The following is a 21,970-nucleotide window of genomic DNA, read 5'->3' as shown; positions in this document are numbered from 1 at the left end:
CATACCATCCGTCCTTAGAATACATTTAAACCTTGTCTTTGTGTAATGTGTCCCCATCTGTCGATGTAAAGTTGAACGAATATAAAATTTATTACAGCTTTAGCTTTCGTGTGTCAATGTAAAGCTGGAGAAAGGTCTACCTGCACTATATCCTTTGCGAGGCCTGAACCCGGAACTACAGTGTTATAACACCTGAGGCTTACTGCTTATCTACCGAGGGACTAACTCAGCTTTAGGATTTTTTAGTTTACAGTCATCTGTGATCTTTTTTCAAAATATCCAAACCGTGTGTTTCAACAATTACTTTAGACTTCATTAACAAACATAAGAGATGTATTCTCAATTGTAGTATGTTCATTCAGACAAACACACTTATCACCTATCTAAAATTAACCACTAGAATGTTGGACTGCTAGAAATTCACTCGCATACACACACACACAACAACTGATTAATATTTGTCCTTACATGTAAAAATGTACAGAACATCATAAACTGGAAAAACAACTTTCATTTTAGAAAAAAAAAACTACTGTGTACTATGTCCACTGTGTAGAGTCAAACCTCTGATTTTAATGATTTAAGTCCGTAGACTTACTGCTGATGAAACTAATACGTAAATGTTTATTGTTAACAAAAATACTTTCATTTTTAGCCGCTGCATAACGGCTCATAAAAAGCTCTGAGTTTTTTTTTGTTTTTTTGGGGATAGGTTATTTTTCAATTACAGATTTTTAGCTTATAACTTTGTCTCTTTATGGCTTAGCTGGTTATAATCATTAAAGGTTTTATATTACTAAATTAATGCAATTGTTACAGTCCAATAATAAGCTTTGTGATTATTGTAGATTGTATACTAGTATTGTAATGCAATTGTTACAGTCCAATAATAAGCTTTGTGATTATTGTAGGTTGTATACTAGTATTGTAATGCAATTGTTGCAGTCCAACAGTAAATGTTATGGCTAGATTGGTTTATAATCAGTCTAGGTGTTATACAAGTATTTTGAACATAATGATTAGAATTTCATTTATTTTTTCTGTTTGCCTACTTTTTAGAACGACAATAAATTTAACAAAGTTTTCGTAGTTTTTCAACTCATCAACTTCCGTTCATTAAGCAGTATATATATATATTATGGGGGCTCTGAAAAACAATTGAACAAATGTTTTATCTCAGAAATAATGAGATTCTAGAACTTGAAGGCCATTTAAAAGTAAAGCAAAAGATGGCGCAACGTATTTTCATTCTATTCATTTTCCAGAAGCGATTTTTAATTATTATAATAAATTAATGGTGAAGTCCTTCAGAGTTCCACTGTATTTGTGCACAAGTAACGGTTTATTCGAGGTGCGACTCGAATCACTGTTCATATGTCATTGAGAAAAAACAACAACACCAAAACTTATGAATAAGGTGAGGCCAAAATGAAAACAAAACGACACTGAATTATAACACTATTGAAAACGTGCAGACGGGTGTGGTAAGTTTTCTCTGCTCATATTAACGTCACTGGAGTCAAAGCCTGAGGGTAGTTCGACTCGCTTCAGCAGTTTTAAAACACTGTGGTTCCTCCTAACACTATTGCCAGCTGTCATTGCTTCCGGGACACAACACGTGACCTTGCTAATCACGCACAAAGTTATTGCATTAAGTGGTTTGATGATCACATCCACTTTCTTAATAACAACAGATGGCGTTTCAGTATCACACACTTTTTCTTGTTTGGTTTCGTATGCTTTGTTCGTTTCATCACGAAGATAGATAATAGGCTTTCTGCGCTTTGTCATTACGGGGACTCAAACTTTAGATCTTAGCGTTGTAAGTTAGTAAAATTATTACAGATCCACCTGGTGACTTTCTTTACGATAATATACTTTCAGTATTATCAGTCATGTGATATCTCTTTTGTGTAAACTATAGACAATATGTCCACTTTAAACAGACGTACTTTCTTATGTTCACCTTAAACACACTGTCTCTATTACAGATGAATACACTCATATCAAGTGTAAGCATGTTCCTGTTAAACTTGCGACTTTCTGACTTGATTCCTAACGTGACCTGATTATTAACAGCTGTTAATATTGTATTATCCTTTGTTGGTGTCCGTAACTTCATGCATATAAATTTATATACTGTTCCATTTTCTTATATGATACATAATGCATGTTTGTATTAAGTGCTATAAAATGAACTAAGTTAAGCCACTTTCATTACAGTTTTCTACTGTAAGCCCTAAGCACTGTTCATTAATACCAGCCACATCCAGTGAGGGCTCATAACTCTAAAACTCTTGTTTCAATACCCGAAGTAGGCAGAACACAAATATGCAATTGTCAGACTTTAACAATGAAACCAAACAAACAATAATAACATGATTTATTAGTGAGTTACATCTTGATGGAGGTAAAAATAATATTTCAATTTTATTTTCGTCAAAGAGGTAATTTTTTATTTTAAAAGTTGTTTTTATTCCATGACAATTGAAATACTTGTATAAGTATTATGTTAAAAAACATTTTTGTGGTCTAAATGCTAATGTGTGTGTATATATGTATTTAAACTTCTTACAAAATAGTATTATAAGAAGTACCAAACTAAAATTTACGTAACACGAAGAGTCAGTTACTGTCAAGAGTTACAGCTCATCGAATTATAAAGAAAAGGAATCACAACCCACTCTTCCAGTGGCACTTGATATTAATTCCGTTAAAAGCCGACAGATGGCACGTGTGTATAGTAACTGTGTTCAAGTCTACGCAGAACACATCGTGATATACGTCAGAAGAAAGTTAGCTAGTTAAATAGACATATCATTAATATTTACTCTATTATTGACGAATCGTGATTTGATTGTTTCTCTTATACCACATCCGTGGCGTCGAAGTTGCCACTAATGGTTTCATTTTCCTTAATTAAAAGTATCTCGATATGGACATGGTTATAGCGCTATAAACATTACTTTAAGAATACCGTTGTACTTCTGGAAGGAGGTGATATTAGTGAAACCTCTGAACATAATGGAAGCTGGAATTGTTTTAACATAATATTTTGATATAAATCGTCGAAATATTGAAAGTTACAAGAGGAAACGCTGGCGCGCAGTGATCGATAAATTCATGCGTCTGTAGACCCTAGCTAACTCCGAATCTTTTAATTAGGCATCTAGCGAAACCTTTAACAATCACTTTAACAAATTGGAATATTAAAGCAAAATAACGCAAACTGGTTGTACTAGATGAAGCTGCTTGAATAATATTTGACACTTTGGTAAAAAAAAAAGGTTCTATTGTGAGAAATATTTTAACATGTTAATTTAAGTTTTTTTGTTGTTGTTTAGAACCAGGAATGAAACTTAAGCAGAAATGTCAGTCTAATGATTATCGTTGTTTTCTTGACTTTGTGGATGTCAGTATTTTCACTTGCAAACGTAAGGCGAATTTTCTTATTTAAACATACGTGTAAACTCAGGTGAAAAGTTGATGAATGAGTTTTGAAAAGTTCTCGCTATAACGAAGAATTCCTTATTAATTAGAAAAGTTCCTTGATGAATTTAAAGAAGGTATTTTCCAACAGATTGTAGAACACTTTTATAGATGACTTGGTAGTTTAGGGCATTCGACTCGCAGCCTGAGAGTTGTGGGTTCGAATTCTGTTCCTGAGAATGTTCAGTTATTCATTCATGGGGGCGTTATGATACGACGATTAATCCAACTATTCGTTGGTAATGAGTAACCCAAAAGTTGGAGCTAGAGAATATTTGCCTTCTCTCTAGTCCATCACTTCAGTATAAGGGATGGATACGACAGGTAGCCCTCCAGTAACTTTGCTCGAGATTCAACAAAATAAGTCGAACAAAACCAAAACGCACATACACAAAGTTTCCAAAGAAATGCTTTTGATATGAGCTGAATCAAAATTGTGTCTTAATCACTTTTGGGGTTTATTACATAGTACTGAAAACAAAATCCTATCTTCGTTAGGTTGGTTCTTTTCAGAACCGTATAACGTGTTTAATATATTTTTTTATCATGAACAAACCTTTTGTATTAAAAGAGTAACCTAAAGCGACTTTAGGCATTAAACCAGCCTTGGCTAATTAACAGAACGGTAAGAAGTGGTAAGGCCAATCAGGTCATGGCATGTATAGTTATAACTTATGCAAGCCTGTCATGATCAGGTGGTAAAGACACTCGATTCATAATCTGACGGTCGCGGGTTCGAATCTCCGTCATACCAAACATGCTCACCTTGTCTACCGTGGGGGCGATATGATGCAACGGTCAATCTCACTATTCATTGGTAAAAGAGTATCCCAAGAGTTGGCGATGGGTTGTGATGACTAGCTGCCTTCCCTCTAGTCTTACACTTGCAAATTAGGGAAGGCTAATATAGATAGCCCTCGTGTAACTTTACGCGAAATTCAAAAACAAACTAACAGGTTATGCATTAAAACTGACTTCTTCTAATCTAGTACAATACGTTGCGTGCGTGTGTAGTACCTATAGTTAACATGGCTTAAGATTCAATATCATAGCGTAAGATTTTCAAACTTTTTTTCTGGGAAGGCACGTCTCTAAATCACTCTAGAAATAGTAATGAAACAATGGTCTAACCACCCCAGTATTGCTTTCCAGGGCAGTGATTAATATACTATCTCGAACACCATAAAAATATATCATTTTAGAATTATACCAGATGTAGTAATATCGAGTTTCGGATCAGCACGGTTATCGGTTTAGACCTAAAGAATTTTTAAACCAATTAATTCCGGCACGTGCGTGTAAAACGTCAATAAGTCCCGCAGCAACCTTGTATTAAGAAATTAGTAACAACAGTTTGTAAACGTGTTTGGAATTAAGCACAAAGCTACATAAAAGGATAGCTGTGTTTTGCTCACCACGAGTATCGAAATTCGGTTTCTAGTGGCGTGAGCCACAGACATATCATTGTACCATTGGGAGATTTGGAAACAAAAGCGCTTCCATGTCTCTTGTGTTCAAGGCTTAACTTCCTGCACCACGAAACATAAGCTCAGTTCGTTTTTATTATTGTGAACCTCACTTAAAAATGTACGTAATACTGTAAAACGTCTTTTTTTTTTGACAGACATATTTCGATTATCACATATTTATTTTGTAACGTTTCTACTACTCTTGTGTCGTACGTGGTTGGGGCTCTCCACTCGCAATCTGAGGATCGCAGGTTCGAATCCTCTTTACACCAAAAATACTCTCCTTTCAGCCGTGGGGGAACTATAATGTGACGGTCGGTCCCATTATTAGTTGGTAAAAGAGTAGCCCAAGAGTTGGCGATGTGTGGTGATGACTGGGTGCCTTTCCTCTAGCATTACACTGTTAAACTAGGGACGGCTAGCGCAGATAGCCCTCGTGTAGATTTTCGCGAAATTGCACGCAAACCAAACTGAAACTATTAACTCGAATTAAACAGAATGTTGGCTAAAAACAACATCTTTAGCTGTGTATCCTGGAAAAGATAACTTAGCTAACAGAACGTAAAACCATTCATTAATATTTTAATTAGAAATGATTGTTTTTAAAGTTCAAGCTAAAATACCTTTATAATTAAGTTTGTTTATCCACTTCTGTAACCTTTAATTAATTGTTTGTTTGTTTTTTAATTTAGCGCAAAGCTACACGAGGGCTATCTACGCTAGCCATTCCTAATTTAGCAGTGTAAAACTAGCGAGAAGGCAGCTAACCATCACCACCCACTGCCAACTCTTGAACTACTTTTTTACCAATAAATAGTTGGATTGACCGTCACATTATAATACCGCTGAAATGGCGAGCAAGTTTATTGTAACGGGGATTCAACCACGACTCTCAGATTAAGTGTCGAGCATCCTAACCACCTGGTAATGTCAGGCCTTTTTAATTAATTACAGTTTTAATTTTTTTGAAAATTTGTTTGTAGATTTGCTTTAAATCAAACATACGTAACAAAACACGCGTTTTTTTTTAAGTTTATTTCACTCTTCCATGTTTATAATACAAAAATCCGGGGTTTGATTTCCTGGGATGAAGAGAGCACATGCAACCGATTTTGTAGCTTTGTGATAAAACAGATTCTCTTTGAAACGACCCTGGTGACTCAGTGGGAAGTTTGAGGACTTGTAACACTATAAGTCGGAGCTCGATTCCCGTGAGGGAGATCCTTCATTGGTAGTTCATTGAGCAGTTTTGCACTTAACGTACGCAGATTTACCTTTTAAAAGGATTTCTAGGAACGGTAGAATTATTGTAAAACCTGGTTAGGTAAACGCGTTTGTTTTATTTAACGTTTTCTTATCTGGCTGTGTCTGTAACAAAAAAGTTAACTCTAACAATTAAATTGAGGTTTAAATCACACTAAATACTTAAAAGTCTGAAGTCACTAATCAAACGTAGAATTTCAAAGAATTTATTTGTGTTCAAATGAATCATCAGTTGTTTTTTTTATTCAGAATCGTTGTGTTTTTTAAATATCACATATTCCATAAATGTTATAAAACCAGTTGTTCTATGTGAATTTGGCACAACGCTACATGAGAACTATCTGCGCTAGCCGCCCCATATTTAACAGTGTAAGACTAGAGTGAAGGGAGATATTTGTCATCAACCACCGCCAAATCTTAGGTTATTCTTTTACCAATGACTCGTGGGATTGACCGTCACATTATAGCGTACCACATGGTTGAAATGGCTGGCATATTTGGTGTGACTGGGATTCGAACCTGCGACCCTCAGATTGCAAGGTCGAGCGCCCTAATCACCTGGCCCGTCCCATGAAGTATATTCATCACAAAATATTCAAGAAATACAGACCAGGTTCTTGAGAAAACGGTTATAACAAAGAGATTTAGAGTCATTGTAAAATACAGATGAGAACATAGCCAGGAGTTAATGGCTATTAGCGGATTAGCTTATTTTTGGAAAAAAACAAACACATCATTCCTCATATTAGACCTGGGAAAGAGAGTATTATTACGTTAGCTGACGTATCCATTTCAGTCTTAAACGATCTACACATAAACAGATCCGTGATATGTACTTGGAGCTCTTGTTCATATCGAAATTCAGTTAATTTAACTAAATATTAAAGGAATAATTACCAATATTATCACAGGTGTTCATAATCATATAATCTTCTGCAAGTAAAGTAAATTACAAAACAAATAGTTGTTACTGCTTTTAATAATCAACTAAATTAATATAAAAATGTTCAATTTAATAAGTAAAATATACTTAACTATCTCATGCACTCGTACAAAACTACAGGCTCTAAGTGTTTCAATCAGGTAATAAGGTATTGCACGTACAAAACTACAGGCTCTAAGTGTTTCAATCAGGTAATAAGCTATTGCACGTACAAAATTACAGGCTCTAAGTGTTTCAATCAGGTAATAAGCTATTGCACGTACAAAACTACAGGCTCTAAGTGTTTCAATCAGATAATAAGGTATTGCACGTACAAAACTACAGGCTCTAAGTGTTTCAATCAGGTAATAAGGTATTGCACGTACAAAACTACAGGCTCTAAGTGTTTCAATCAGGTAATAAGGTATTGCACGTATAAAACTACAGGCTCTAAGTGTTTCAATCAGGTAATAAGGTATTGCACGTACAAAACTACAGGCTCTAAGTGTTTCAATCAGGTAATAAGGTATTGCACGTACAAAACTACAGGCTCTAAGTGTTTCAATCAGGTAATAAGGTATTGCACGTACAAAAATACAGGCTCTAAGTGTTTCAATCAGGTAATAAGGTATTGCACGTACAAAACTACAGGCTCTAAGTGTTTCAATCAGGTAATAAGCTATTGCACGTACAAAACTACAGGCTCTAAGTGTTTCAATCAGGTAATAAGGTATTGCACGTACAAAACTACAGGCTCTAAGTGTTTCAATCAGGTAATAAAATATTGCACGTACAAAACTACAGGCTCTAAGTGTTTCAATCAGGTAATAAGGTATTGCATGTACAAAACTACAGGCTCTAAGTGTTTCAATCAGATAATAAGGTATTGCACGTACAAAACTACAGGCTCTAAGTGTTTCAATCAGGTAATAAGGTATTGCACGTACAAAACTACAGGCTCTAAGTGTTTCAATCAGATAATAAGGTATTGCACGTACAAAACTACAGGCTCTAAGTGTTTCAATCAGATAATAAGGTATTGCACGTACAAAACTACAGGCTCTAAGTGTTTCAATCAGGTAATAAAATATTGCACGTACAAAACTACAGGCTCTAAGTGTTTCAATCAGGTAATAAGGTATTGCACGTACAAAACTACAGGCTCTAAGTGTTTCAATCAGGTAATAAAATATTGCACGTACAAAACTACAGGCTCTAAGTGTTTCAATCAGGTAATAAGGTATTGCACGTACAAAACTACAGGCTCTAAGTGTTTCAATCAGGTAATAAGGTATTGCACGTATAAAACTACAGGCTCTAAGTGTTTCAATCAGGTAATAAGGTATTGCACGTACAAAACTACAGGCTCTAAGTGTTTCAATCAGGTAATAAGGTATTGCACGTACAAAACTACAGGCTCTAAGTGTTTCAATCAGGTAATAAGGTATTGCACGTACAAAACTACAGGCTCTAAGTGTTTCAATCAGGTAATAAGGTATTGCACGTATAAAACTACAGGCTCTAAGTGTTTCAATCAGGTAATAAGGTATTGCACGTACAAAACTACAGGCTCTAAGTGTTTCAATCAGGTAATAAGGTATTGCACGTACAAAACTACAGGCTCTAAGTGTTTCAATCAGGTAATAAGCTATTGCACGTACAAAATTACAGGCTCTAAGTGTTTCAATCAGGTAATAAGGTATTGCACGTACAAAACTACAGGCTCTAAGTGTTTCAATCAGGTAATAAGGTATTGCACGTACAAAACTACAGGCTCTAAGTGTTTCAATCAGGTAATAAGGTATTGCACGGGCATAAGTCGAGTTATGGTTAAAAGATGTCGTGAAACTTCTGCCTTTACTTGTTATTTAGTTCACTACAATAAGCCAACAATGTAGCTCATTCGGACGTGAGAGTTAATTGTACTTTACTCGGATTCGTAGGTCAGATTTCAATACTTCCAATTCACAAATAATTATTTGTGCCAATAAACGACACACGTACAGCAAGTGAATTAGTAGTGAATATGTGTTTATAAACGAATTTCTGTTTTTAAAAATAGTTTAAAAAATATAATTCGGAAAATACTGGCGCAATTTTTTAGCGTTAAATAACTTTTAAAAATTCCTAAACATTAAGTAATTGGGATATTTTATTTTACAAATAATTAATTAATTATAGACATGTAAGTACTCGTGAAAAATAAAGGAACACAGAGATTTATATAAAATAATCCATGACTTTAAACAATCGCAGTGTGAAGGATAACAACAGTACAACAAATATGGAAACAATATGAACGTAAAGGATAACAACAGTACAACAAATACAGAAACAATATGAACGTGAAGGATAACAACAGTACAACAAATACAGTAACAATATGAACGTAAAGGATAACAATAGTACAACAAACACAGTAACAATATGAACGTGAAGGATAACAACAGTACAACAAATATAGAAACAATATGAACGTAAAGGATAACAATAGTACAACAAATACAGAAAGAATATTAACGTAAAGGATAACAACAGTACAACAAATACAGAAACAATATAAACGTGAAGGATAACAACAGTACAACAAATATAGAAACAATATAAACGTAAAAGATAACAACAGTACAACAAATACAGTAACAATAGAACGTAAAGGATAACAACAGTACAACCAATACAGAAACAATATGAACGTGAAGGATAACTATAGTACAACAAATATAGAAACAATATAAACGTAAAGGATAACAACAGTACAACAAATACAGAAACAATATGAACGTGAAGGATAACTATAGTACAACAAATAAAGGAGCAACCTGAACGTAAAAGAAAATAGTAGGTACACGTGTTTGATAGGTTGGTAAGAAGAATGGTAGGTACGTCTGTTAGATATGTTGGTTACAGGATGGTAGTTATATATATGTGATAGGTTAGTTACAGGAGAAAGTAAGAGACACCAAGATGTCTAATGTCATGTGATGATTGAATGATGTATTTAGTAACCTTAGAGCTCTTAATTTTAAATTTTTCGAGAGACATCTTGGTTCTCACAGGACCTGTTGAGCCATGTCATGTGACCTGAACACATCGTGTTTAGTGAGACTTGGTCCATGACCTGAACACATTGTATTGAGTGAAACCTGATCCATGACCTGAACACATAGTGTTGAGTAAGATCTAATTCATGATCTGAACATATAATGTTGAGCGAGACCTGATCCATGACCCGAGCAACGCTTCTTTCTTCACGCAGAGCGAAGTCGTGCACTGACTTACCATGTAAGAAACTGAGTAACGGATACGTTTAGTAGAGAATGCACCAGGAAAGTTAAACCACATTCAACCATACTATTAATCATGCCAATATATCAGATATCTCACAAAGAGTCTATCATTGCAAATAGAAGCTGTTTTCTTTCTTTCCTCGGAGCGTGAACTCACATACACCCTCGTAACAGTGCAGCATACACACAGGTAATACGTTTGTCTAGAGTTAACTAAACTAACGTGCAGTCGATGAATGTTTTGAGTATTTTACCGTTTCGGAATCTTATTTTTGTTTCTAATAAATTATATTGAGTTTTATTCTGCGTTTCATGGACCATTTGGGTGAAAACAGTTTTACGATTGTTTATTGGTCATGTAAAGTCAAAATTTTAATATGGAAGTATTAAAAGTCAGGATTTAAATATAGAACTATTATAATAGTATATCTAAGCCAGGATTTAAATATAGAAGTGTGATAATAGCAATCCTAAGCCAGGATTTTAGTGTAGAAGTGTTATGATAGTAAATCTAGACCATGATTTAAATAGAGAAGTAGTATGATAGTAATCTCTAGCCATGATTTTAATGTAGAAGTGTTATGATAGTAAATCTAGACCATGATTTAAATATAGAAGTGTGATGATAGTAATCCTAAGCCAGGATTTTAGTGTAGAAGTGTTATGATAGTAAATCTAGACCATGATTTAAATATAGAAGTAGTATGATAGTAATCTCTAGCAATGATTTAAATGTAGAAGTGTTATGATAGTAAATCTAGACCATGATTTAAATATAGAAGTAGTATGATAGTAATCTCTAGCAATGATTTAAATGTAGAAGTGTTATGATAGTAAATCTAGACCATGATTTAAATATAGAAGTGTGATGATAGTAATCCTAAGCCAGGATTTTAGTGTAGAAGTGTTATGATAGTAAATCTAGACCATGATTTAAATATAGAAGTGTGATGATAGTAATCCTAAGCCAGGATTTTAGTGTAGAAGTGTTATGATAGTAAATCTAGACCATGATTTAAATAGAGAAGTAGTATGATAGTAATCTCTAGCCATGATTTTAATGTAGAAGTGTTATGATAGTAAATCTAGACCATGATTTAAATATAGAAGTGTGATGATAGTAATCCTAAGCCAGGATTTTAGTGTAGAAGTGTTATGATAGTAAATCTAGACCATGATTTAAATAGAGAAGTAGTATGATAGTAATCTCTAGCCATGATTTTAATGTAGAAGTGTTATGATAGTAAATCTAGACCATGATTTAAATATAGAAGTGTGATGATAGTAATTCTAAGCCAGGATTTTAATGTAGAAGTGTTATGATAGTAAATCTAGACCATGATTTAAATAGAGAAGTAGTATGATAGTAATCTCTAGCCATGATTTTAGTGTAGAAGTGTTATGATAGTAAATCTAGACCATGATTTTAATAGAGAAGTAGTATGATAGTAATCTCTAGCCATGATTTTAATGTAGAAGTGTTATGATAGCAAATCTAGACCATGATTTAAATATAGAAGTGTGATGATAGTAATTCTAAGCCAGGATTTTAATGTAGAAGTGTTATGATAGTAAATCTAGACCATGATTTAAATATAGAAGTGTGATGATAGTAATCCTAAGCCAGGATTTTAGTGTAGAAGTGTTATGATAGTAAATCTAGACCATGATTTTAATAGAGAAGTAGTATGATAGTAATCTCTAGCCATGATTTTAATGTAGAAGTGTTATGATAGCAAATCTAGACCATGATTTAAATATAGAAGTGTGATGATAGTAATTCTAAGCCAGGATTTTAATGTAGAAGTGTTATGATAGTAAATCTAGACCATGATTTAAATAGAGAAGTAGTATGATAGTAATCTCTAGCCATGATTTTAATGTAGAAGTGTTATGATAGTAAATCTAGACCATGATTTAAATAGAGAAGTAGTATGATAGTAATCCTAAGCCAGGATTTTAATGTAGAAGTGTTATGATAGTAAATCTAGACCATGATTTAAATATAGAAGTGTGATGATAGTAATCCTAAGCCAGGATTTTAATGTAGAAGTGTTATGATAGTAAATCTAGACCATGATTTAAATAGAGAAGTAGAATGATTGTAATCTCTAGCCATGATTTTAATGTAGAAGTGTTATGATAGTAAATCTAGACCATGATTTAAATATAGAAGTGTGATGATAGTAATCCTAAGCCAGGATTTTAATGTAGAAGTGTTATGATAGTAAATCTAGACCATGATTTAAATAGAGAAGTAGAATGATTGTAATCTCTAGCCATGATTTTAATGTAGAAGTGTTATGATAGTAAATCTAGACCATGATTTAAATATAGAAGTGTGATGATAGTAATCCTAAGCCAGGATTTTAATGTAGAAGTGTTATGATAGTAAATCTAGACCATGATTTAAATAGAGAAGTAGTATGATAGTAATCTCTAGCCATGATTTTAATGTAGAAGTGTTATGATAGTAAATCTAGACCATGATTTAAATATAGAAGTGTGATGATAGTAATCCTAAGCCAGGATTTTAGTGTAGAAGTGTTATGATAGTAAATCTAGACCATGATTTAAATATAGAAGTGTGATGATAGTAATCCTAAGCCAGGATTTTAATGTAGAAGTGTTATGATAGTAAATCTAGACCATGATTTAAATAGAGAAGTAGTATGATAGTAATCTCTAGCCATGATTTTAATGTAGAAGTGTTATGATAGTAAATCTAGACCATGATTTAAATATAGAAGTGTGATGATAGCAATCCTAAGCCAGGATTTTAGTGTAGAAGTGTTATGATAGTAAATCTAGACCATGATTTAAATAGAGAAGTAGTATGATAGTAATCTCTAGCCATGATTTTAATGTAGAAGTGTTATGATAGTAAATCTAGACCATGATTTAAATATAGAAGTGTGATGATAGTAATCCTAAGCCAGGATTTTAGTGTAGAAGTGTTATGATAGTAAATCTAGACCATGATTTAAATATAGAAGTGTGATGATAGTAATCCTAAGCCAGGATTTTAATGTAGAAGTGTTATGATAGTAAATCTAGACCATGATTTAAATAGAGAAGTAGTATGATAGTAATCTCTAGCCATGATTTTAATGTAGAAGTGTTATGATAGTAAATCTAGACCATGATTTAAATATAGAAGTGTGATGATAGTAATCCTAAGCCAGGATTTTAGTGTAGAAGTGTTATGATAGTAAATCTAGACCATGATTTAAATATAGAAGTGTGATGATAGTAATCCTAAGCCAGGATTTTAATGTAGAAGTGCTATGATAGTAAATCTAGACCATGATTTAAATAGAGAAGTAGTATGATAGTAATCTCTAGCCATGATTTTAATGTAGAAGTGTTATGATAGTAAATCTAGACCATGATTTAAATATAGAAGTGTGATGATAGTAATCCTAAGCCAGGATTTTAGTGTAGAAGTGTTATGATAGTAAATCTAGACCATGATTTAAATATAGAAGTGTGATGATAGTAATTCTAAGCCAGGATTTTAATGTAGAAGTGTTATGATAGTAAATCTAGACCATGATTTAAATATAGAAGTAGTATGATAGTAATCCTAAGCCAGGATTTTAGTGTAGAAGTGTATGATAGTAAATCTAGACCATGATTTAAATATAGAAGTGTGATGATAGTAATTCTAAGCCAGGATTTTAATGTAGAAGTGTTATGATAGTAAATCTAGACCATGATTTAAATATAGAAGTGTGATGATAGTAATTCTAAGCCATGATTTTAATGTAAAAGTGTTATGATAGTAAATCTAGACCATGATTTAAATAGAGAAGTAGTATGATAGTAATCACTAGCCATGATTTTAGTGTAGAAGTGTTATGATAGTAAATCTAGACCATGATTTAAATATAGAAGTGTGATGATAGTAATTCTAAGCCATGATTTTTATGTAAAAGTGTTATGATAGTAAATCTAGACCATGATTTAAATAGAGAAGTAGTATGATAGTAATCTCTAGCCATGATTTTAGTGTAGAAGTGTTATGATAGTAAATCTAGACCATGATTTAAATATAAAAGTGTGATGATAGTAATCTCTAGCCATGATTTTAGTGTAGAAGTGTTATGATAGTAAATCTAGACCATGATTTAAATATAGAAGTGTGATGATAGTAATTCTAAGCCAGGATTTTAGTGTAGAAGTGTTATGATAGTAAATCTAGACCATGATTTAAATATAGAAGTGTGATGATAGTAATTCTAAGCCAGGATTTTAATGTAGAAGTGTTATGATAGTAAATCTAGACCATGATTTAAATATAGAAGTAGTATGATAGTAATCTCTCGCCATGATTTTAGTGTAAAAGTGTTATGATAGTAAATCTAGACCATGATTTAAATATAGAAGTAGTGTGATAGTAATCCCTAGCCATGATTTTAATGTAGAAGTGTTATGATACCAATGCTAAGCTGGAATTTAAATATAAAAGTGCTGTAATCAGTAATAACGAGAAACCCACTTGTATAGAAAAATATATATGTAAAAACGGCTGGTTTGGGTTGAGAAAATTTTTTATGTAGAGGAGCGAACAACGTTTCGACCTTCTTCGGTCATCGTCAGGTTCACAAAGAAAGAAAGAGGTAACTGACCGATAGCTGACCACTTGTTTTAAGGGGTTGTGTACCTGAGTTTAGGAATGTAGATGGTGTGCTTAGATGTTTGAATATATTTTTTAATACAGGTATAAAAGTGTTCCTTTGTATTGGTTCACTTTGTGCTCAAGTTGTTGTATAAGTAAGGCTTCTTTAATTTTGATTTTGTTTATGTTTGTTTCTTTATTTAGTATTTGAGTGTTTTCTATGGTTATGTTGTGTTTATTTGATTTGCAGTGTTTAAAAACGTGTGAAGGTGACTTTTTATGTTCTTTGAATTTGGTTTCCATTTTTCTACTTGTTTCTCCAATATAGAAGTCGTGGCAGTTATGACATTGTATTTTATAAATAATGTTGGTGTAGTGTTTGTCAGTGTAGTTTTCACATAGTATAGACCTTATTTTAGTGCCTGGTTTTTGAATAAATTTGGTATTAACTGGAATGTCATATTTTTGTACTAGTTTTTGCCAAATGTTAGTTATTTTTCTGCTTATGTCTGGAATATAGGGTATGCAGCAGTATATGGTTTTGTGATTTTAGTGATTCGTGAAATATATTTACTTTTGTTGGTTGATTTTGCTTTCTGTCTAGGTGAGTGCGTATAATGTTTTCTACGGTTTGTAGAGGAAACTTATTGATGTTGATGAAGTATTGTTTTATTTTGTCTAATTCATCGTTAATTTTATCTGATAAGCATAGTTTTATGGTTGTGTTTATTTGGTTTCTTAGTATGTTGAGTTTTTGTTTTGTTTCATGTGCTGAGTCCCAAGGAATGTATAGTCCAGTATGGGTGATTTTTCGGTGGATTTCTGTTTTGAATTGTGTGTCGGTTCTTGTAATTTTGAGGTTAAGAAATTATATTTGATTGCTTTCTTCCTGTTCACATGTGAAGTTAATGTTGGGATGTATAGAGTTAATGTGATTGAAAAAAATAAGTCTGTGTTTATTATGGCTGTGTTTATTTGGAGAATGCCCATGTTATGTATTTACCAAGATTGTAATTAAATGATTCATATGTGGACATTATTGGTCGTAATGGACAATCTGGTTTATGAGGTTTGGGGATGCCATATATTTGTGGTGTAACATCCAAATATGTAACATCAGCCAGCTCATTCATCAAAGACTTTTAATTTCAAGTCTAATTTTAATCAACTTAATCATAAAGCCTTAATGGCCAGTTTCGATGTTATATCCCTCTTTACAGAAGTCACAACCGCTGAAGCCTGCAAGATAGCCTTAGAACTCTATATCCGAGACCCTAACCCAACTATAGACATTCCCAGCAACCAGACAAACTTCATGTTCAACAACCACAACTATATACAAACAAATGACGTAAGCATGGGCAACCTAGTATCACCAGTTCTAGCCAATATTTTTATGACACAAGTTGAAACACAAGCAATTAACACAGCATGACATCCACGACTATACTGGTACAGATATATAGATGACACGGTTGCGGGATTCACATCTACAGAACACACACTTAATTTTTTCAATCACATTAACGTTATACATCCCAACATTAACTTCACATGTGAACAAGAAGAAAGCAATCAAATATCATTCTTTATTCTAAAAATTACAAGAACCGATACACAATTTAAAACAAGAATCCACCGAAAAATCACCCATACTGGACTATACATTCCTTGGAACTCAGCACATGAAACAAAACAAAAACTCAACATACTAAGAAACCAAATGAACACAGCCATAAAACTATGCTCACCAGATAAAATTATCGACGAATTAGACAAAATAAAACAATACTTCATGAACATCAATAAGTTTCCTTCACAAACCGTAGAAAACATTATACGCACACATCTAGACAGAAAGCAAAATCAACCAACAAAAGTAAATATATTTCACGAATCAAAAAATCACGAAACCATATACTGCTGCATACCATATATTCCCGACATAAGCAGAAAAATAACCAACATTTCGCAAAAACTAGTAACAAAATATGACATTCCAGTTAATACCAAATTTATTGAAAAATCAGGCACAAAACTGAGGTCTATACTATGTAAAAACTACACTGACAAACACCACACCAACATTATTTATAAAATACAATGTGATAACTGCCACGACTTCTATATTTGAGAAACAAGTAGAAAAATTGAAACCAGATTCAAAGAACATAAAAAGTCACCTTCACACGTTTTTGAACACTGCAAATCAAATAAACACAACATAACCATAGAAAACACTCAAATACTAAATAAAGAAACAAACATAAATAAACGCAAAATTAAAGAAGCCTTACTTATACAACAACTTAAGCACAAAGTGAACCAATACAAAGGAACACCTTTATACCTATATTAAAAAATATATTCAAACATTTAAGCACAGCATCTACATTCCTAAACTCAGGTACACAACCCCTTAAAACATGTGGTCAGCTATCGATCAGTTACCTCTTTCTTTCTTTGTGAACCTAACGATGAACGAAGAAGGTCGAAACGTTGTTCGCTCCTCTACATAAAACATTTTCTCAACCCAAACCAGCCGTTTTTACATATAGAAGTATTGTGATAGTAATCCTAAGCCAGGATTTAGATATAGAAGTATTATGATAGTAAACGTAAGCCATGTTTTAAATATAGGAGTATTGTGATAGTAAATCTAAGCCATGGTTTAAATATAGAGGTGTTATTATTTTTCTGTTACTAATACTAGTTAAAGTTTTTGCTGCCTCTTGTCGCATGAGTCACGAATTTCCACAACACCAACACCTGAAAGTAATTTAATAGAAAAATACGAATTATTTCTCGAACGTTTATTGTAAACAAAATGACAACACATGTACTATTCTGTTCTCATCAATTTTCAACTTTGTTGTTGGTTTTAAATGAATTACTTACATAATAATATAGGTAAAGTTTTTAAAAATTACTAGAAACTTGATGCATCGGTTTTACGTGGAATGGCTGGGCGTGACTTGGTGGTTATCGTGTCGAATTATGGATCTAAAATCCCAAATATTGTGTTCTTTTCCTGCATATCAAAATAAAAAACCAAAAAAAAAAACCAGAGTGACCCTAATTTTGAGTCGTGGGTATGCTATAAGAGTGCCAGACAAATCTAAGTTTTGTTCACGTGAACTCTATAGAGAATGCCAACTACAGCATTCTCTGAGGTCTGTCCGCTGAGTTTTGCAGAACGTGCCAACCACAGCATTCTCTGAGGTCTGTCCGCTGAGTTCTGCAGAACGTGCCAACCACAGTATTCTCTGAGGTCTGTCCGCTGAGTTCTGTAGAACGTGCCAACCACAGTATTCTCTGAGGTCTGTCCGCTGAGTTTTGTAGAACGTGCCAACCACAGTATTCTCTAAGGACTCTCCACGTGAATTGTGTATAACATGTCATAGTAACCTCTGATTAATAGTAAATATTGATACTGCTGTAAGTATATAAAAAACACGCAAAATATATATACATATGTATTGTACGATAATAGTCGTGATAGTATGTGTGTACTGGCGTGTTAGTTTTCACCGTCACTGACACCTTATGTACACGCAGGCTATGCAGCCAGTCAGAGGCACCTATCGGATTTAAGTAGAGCCATACCTCAATCTGAACTACTAATTATAAGAAAAGGTAAACATCCCGCTGATAAAAGGGATATTTTAGCCAATTAACGGGGTTAACGAATCCGTAGCTGAAAGCGCTAACGTGTGTAACAACATCACATCTCGGATCTTGAATCTTTCAATACGCAGCTGGACACATCAAAGACTAGGTCACAAACGATCATTGTGCAAGTAAAGAAAATGTACGTATATGTGTTTGCAAGGGATGGGTAACATCTTGTAAACAATTAGTGTATTTAAGGTACTAAAATATGGCAAAAGCTCAGGTGAGAAACTTAGTGAATAAGGTATGTTACAATGTATGTTACATGTATTTTGTGTAACGCCCAGTACCTCTGTTCAGATATTTTAGCCTTATCTACACTACTCATAAATACTGGTCTGCTTTCGGGTTTCTCGTCCCATAAGTTTTCTCCTTTTTTAGGCTTGGCAGGGTCAGATGATCAGGGCGCTTGACTCATAATCTGAGGGTTTCCGTCATACCAAACATGCTACCCCTTTCAGCCGTGGTAGCATTATAATGTTACAGTCAATCCCAATTTTCTTTGGTAAGAGAGTAGTCCAAGAACTGATGGTGGGTGGTGATGACTAGTTGTCTTCCCTTTAGTCTTGCACTGCTAAATTAGAAAAGGCAAGTTCAGATAGCCCTCTGTAGCTTTACGTGAATTTCAAAAACAAACAAATCTCTTCTTTCATCTCACGTGGTTTCTAAGACTTATGAATAATGGAAGATATTAATTAATTCATTTTAATACCGGTATAAATTTATCCTGTCACTCAGACCATAGTTTACACGGTGACTTCTAACAGCTAACTAAAACGATGTAAAACACGTGGTGTGAGTGTGTTTCTTTTGTGTCCCCCTATGACTACAAAATGTAACTAGCCAGATATGACGTCATGAAAACAAAGTGTTTAAAATTTTCACCTTTTAGCCACTTAGTAGCATTAACAATACAATGAAGACAAATAAAGTTCGTTTTGTCTGTTTACTTAATCTCACTGGTGGTAGGCACTACTGACGTCACAGACTTCCTCGCGCTCCAAACTCTACTCTTTCAGTTAAGTTTTAGTTTATCAAATTTACAGCAGGGAACAATGTTATTAAAATCTTGAGCTTGGGAAGGTGCTATTAAATATATCAAAGTAAATACGTAATTTCACTTCAGTGTAAAAGGCACACGATCCCTCTATATAATAACTGTAGTCTACGAAGAGAGCTGTGCGATCCGTTACAACTTTCTTGGCGGAGGATAGACGTTCTTATGGGCGTTATAACAACCGAAGTTCACAACTTCTCCAGTACTGGTTATTAAGAACAACAAGAAACCCTCAGTAGTCGCGGCACTTAAAATATTCTTAGGCAGAATAAGAGTAAATAGATCTATGAGATTTTCTTTTCCATTTTTATGAGCTGTATTTTGTTTAACAGATATGGCAATACCAGAGCCTATCTGAATTAAACTTCTGTTAGACAGGATTAGAATAAATTAATCTACGATACCTTGGGCGTGGTTAGATATGTTAATCGAAAGAATTTGACCTCGTGAGTCGAAAACTGTGATTAGATCTCAAATCGGTCAAGGTATCACGGAGCTAAAAGTTTGTACTCGAGAAAAACTTGGAGACACTCACTGAGCCGTTATATCACTGATAATGATCTGGCTATACCCAACAGATTCTTACTGATAATGATTTAGCTACAACCAACAGATTCTCACTGGTAATGATTACGCTATAACCAACAGATTCCCACTGATAATTATTTGGTTATACCCAACAGATTCCCACTGATAATGATTTCGCTATACCCAACAGATTCCCACTGATAATGATTTGGCTATACCCAACAGATTCCCACTGATAATGATTTAGCTAATACCCAACAGATTCCCATTGATAATGATTTGGCTATAACCAACAAATTCCCACTGATAATGATTTGGCTATAACCAACAGATTCCCACTGATAACGATTACGCTATAACCAACAGATTCCCACTGATAATTATTTGGTTATACCCAACAGATTCCCACTGATAATGATTTCGCTATACCCAACAGATTCCCACTGATAACGATTACGCTATACCCAACAGATTCCCACTGATAATGATTTGGCTATACCCAACAGATTCCCACTGATAATGATTTAGCTAATACCCAACAGATTCCCATTGATAATGATTTGGCTATAACCAACAAATTCCCACTGATAATGATTTGGCTATAACCAACAGACTCCCACTGATAATGATTTAGCTAATACCCAACAGATTCCCATTGATAATGATCTGGCTATAACCAACAAGTTCCCACTGATAATGATTTCGCTATAACCAACAGATTCCCACTGATAACGATTACGCTATAACCAACAGATTCCCACTGATAATTATTTGGTTATACCCAACAGATTCCCACTGATAATGATTTCGCTATACCCAACAGATTCCCACTGATAACGATTACGCTATAACCAACAGATTCCCACTGATAATTATTTGGTTATACCCAACAGATTCCCACTGATAATGATTTCGCTATACCCAACAGATTCCCACTGATAATGACTTCGCTATACCCAACAGATTCCCACTGATAATGATTTAGCTAATACCCAACAGATTCCCATTGATAATGATTTGGCTATAACCAACAAATTCCCACTGATAATTATTTGGTTATACCCAACAGATTCCCACTGATAATGATTTCGCTATACCCAACAGATTCCCACTGATAATGATTTGGCTAATACCCAACAGATTCCCATTGATAATGATCTGGCTATAACCAACAAGTTCCCACTGATAATGATTTCGCTATAACCAACAGATTCCCACTGATAATGATTTCGCTATAACCAACAGATTCCCACTGATAATGATTTAGCTACAACCAACAGATTCCCACTGATAATGATTTCGCTATAACCAACAGATTCCCACTGATAATGATTTAGCTACAACCAACAGATTCTTACTGATAATGATTTCGCTATAACCAACAGATTCCCACTGATAATGATTTCGCTATAACCAACAGATTCCCACTGATAATGATTTAGCTACAACCAACAGATTCTTACTGATAATGATTTAGCTACAACCAACATATTCTTACTGATAATGATTTAGCTACAACCAACAGATTCCCACTGATAATGATTTAGCTATAACCAACAGATTCATACCTCCGGCGTTTGATTGGAAAGAAGAAAATCTTTAAGCCTTAGAAAACACAACAAATCAACCCTAGTGCAGAATTTTAGTTTAATTGGAATA

General features: G+C 33.8%; 1 long non-coding RNA gene across 1 annotated transcript in view; it reads right to left on the bottom strand.

Annotated features, from left to right (window-relative positions):
• Positions 1–17,855: 17,855 nt before the first annotated feature.
• Positions 17,856–21,970, bottom strand: part of LOC143240863 (uncharacterized) — a 130,229-nt gene continuing 126,114 nt past the window's right edge. Inside the window, exon 4 of the long non-coding RNA XR_013022005.1 lies at positions 17,856–19,300. This is a non-coding gene — a long non-coding RNA (uncharacterized LOC143240863). The remainder of the gene's footprint in view (positions 19,301–21,970) is intronic.

This window comes from Tachypleus tridentatus, chromosome 13 (assembly GCF_004210375.1).
Source record: "Tachypleus tridentatus isolate NWPU-2018 chromosome 13, ASM421037v1, whole genome shotgun sequence".
NCBI classification, from domain to species: Eukaryota; Metazoa; Arthropoda; class Merostomata; order Xiphosura; family Limulidae; genus Tachypleus; species Tachypleus tridentatus.
Note: the sequence above shows the minus strand (reverse complement) of the source record. Positions and strands in the feature narration are given on the sequence as shown.